Below are 2,264 nucleotides of genomic sequence, written 5' to 3' on the forward strand. Positions count from 1 at the left end.
ATATAACGGACATGATTTAGCTGTAATTTAATTATACATAAACATAATTAATTATTAATTATACCTGGAAATATGCAGTTTATAATAAATGAATATTTAATGAATCAATTGTAATGTGCGAGAGGAATAATGCTTATGTATGATATATTTACATTGTTATAAATTTGGAAAAAAATAATACAAAAAAAAATTGCAAAAAGAAAAATTGTACATACCTTTAGCCCTTTCCTTTCGTATCTTTGCCTCACCTGTACCCGCCTCCTAAGACAGGACGGACACGCATGTATGAATGTTTTATGTATGTTAACTATTGAAGACTGACCACTCTGACCTAGTTATAACACAACCTGAATAAAATGAAGTGTCCACAAATTGTTAAGGACATTTCATTGTCCCCGTGTATACAAATCCGTGAATGTGTTCCTACAAACAGACGGTTAGCCCACGAGAGCTTTAGTGAAGCGTGTATTATGTCACAAACACCAGCCACTTCCGGGAACAGCTGACACACATTACACATATTATTCAGACAGAGATTAATATCCTATAAACCTTTTGATTTGTATTCAAGTTTCAGACGATTTACAAAAACTTCATAAAATATCTCCTTATCCAACATCATAATCATAAAAATTATATGGAAGATTATGAAAAGACTTGGTAAGGCTTAGGTACATTTGCGGATTAAGTGCCGCAAGGCCATTTGTACATGCAATTATTTGTCCTTCAGTAAAGGCAATAATGAAATGTTTACCCCTTTTGACAGGTTGAGTCTTCTACACACTGTTCATTTCTGTGTACACATACAAATATACCCGTAACATTAGGTCTAACCGTTCGGCCTGCCTGATTACCGAACGATGCGCTATCGATTGCAAAATCCTGTGCACACTACACACACATTACATCACTACTTTAAAACGTTAGGTAGTTCGGTGTGGTGCACCAATATTGAACTTTATAAAATAGATAAATAAATAAATATACAACATTTGATATAGCGCCCTATCTAGCTAACATAAGCCACTCTAAAGCGCTTTACAGTACATAGATATACAATTGTATAAAGTCAAAACAATTAGCATATATATTAATCAATACAATATTAGCCTGATTTCGCAGGAGCTGCCTTATCAGGCGCTAGCTACTAGTCCTATGCCACCTGGCTAATATCTCCCTATGTGTGTATGCCTGTGTGTGTGCTGGAAATGTATTGTGTTCTGTTTGTAGCGGGACCGTGCTTCCAACGGTATCATTTATTGTGCCACCTCACTTGAATGCTACAGTACAGATACCGCACACCCACCCTAGACCATTTTATACTCCATCTGGGTTGTTGGAGTTGTGTGGGCAGGAGAAAAACACTTTCTCTGAATATTCCATGCGTACGGCGACTTCGGGGATCGAACCCCGGCCGCCTGCTTGGAAGACCACTCAACCAATCCGCCCTTAATACCCAGATAAAATAGTGGAAAACGATGTTTTTTATATATCACAAGTTGGAACACTTGACTTTAAACACACTTTTTTGTTATATGAAGTTATAACATTGAGTTATCCTCGTCTGATTAATACAAATATCAGGGGCGTAGCTAGCCCTTGCTCGGAGTGGATTACTTTAGAAGTATGTCTAGGACAGGACCTTGGTAGGGAAACAAGGGGTCGCAACAAGAAGTGCTTTTGTTTTGTTTTGTATTTCTGTATATATATATATAAATGTATATTGGTGGATTCATCTGCGTACCAGCATATTCCTAAGATGCGGCTACAAGCATAATGCCAAACATCCGATACCGCCTCTAAGGCGCCAGAAGAAACGCTGTTACTAAAACAAATATTTCACATTCAAGACTCTACTGAGAAGGCTGTCACTTTGACCAAGTCAAATTACCTCCAAATTGATGGTGGTAAGACGGTCTTAAAAAGCCTTCACCGCTAAGGCTCAAACAGAAAGGTTATTGTCAAAACAAATCTTTCACCGTTTAGACTCCAGTAAAAAGGTTGTTGTCCAAACAAATCTTTCATTGCTAAGGCTCAAACAGAAAGGTTGTTGTCTGAACAAATCCTTCACCTCTAAGACCCCAGTGGGAAGGTTGTTTTCCAAACAAATCTTTCATCGCTAAGGCTCAAGTAGAAAAGTTGTTGTCCAAACAAATCCTTCATCGCTAAGACTCCAGTAGGAAGATTGTTGTCCAAACAAATCGTTCACCTCTAAGGCTCAAGTAGAAAGGTTGTTGTCCAAACAAATCTTTCATCGCTAAGGC

At 37.8% G+C, this 2,264-nt stretch overlaps 1 protein-coding gene across 3 annotated transcripts in view; it reads right to left on the bottom strand.

Annotated features, from left to right (window-relative positions):
• Positions 1–864, bottom strand: part of LOC110453126 — a 32,297-nt gene extending 31,433 nt beyond the window's left edge. For all 3 annotated transcript variants that reach the window (XM_021501968.1, XM_021501963.1, XM_021501965.1), the window contains exon 1: positions 216–864. The gene's annotated coding sequence lies outside the window, so the exon portion shown is untranslated. The remainder of the gene's footprint in view (positions 1–215) is intronic.
• Positions 865–2,264: the final 1,400 nt, after the last annotated feature.

This window comes from Mizuhopecten yessoensis, unplaced genomic scaffold, assembly GCF_002113885.1.
Source record: "Mizuhopecten yessoensis strain PY_sf001 unplaced genomic scaffold, ASM211388v2 scaffold7111, whole genome shotgun sequence".
Lineage (NCBI taxonomy): Eukaryota > Metazoa > Mollusca > Bivalvia > Pectinida > Pectinidae > Mizuhopecten > Mizuhopecten yessoensis.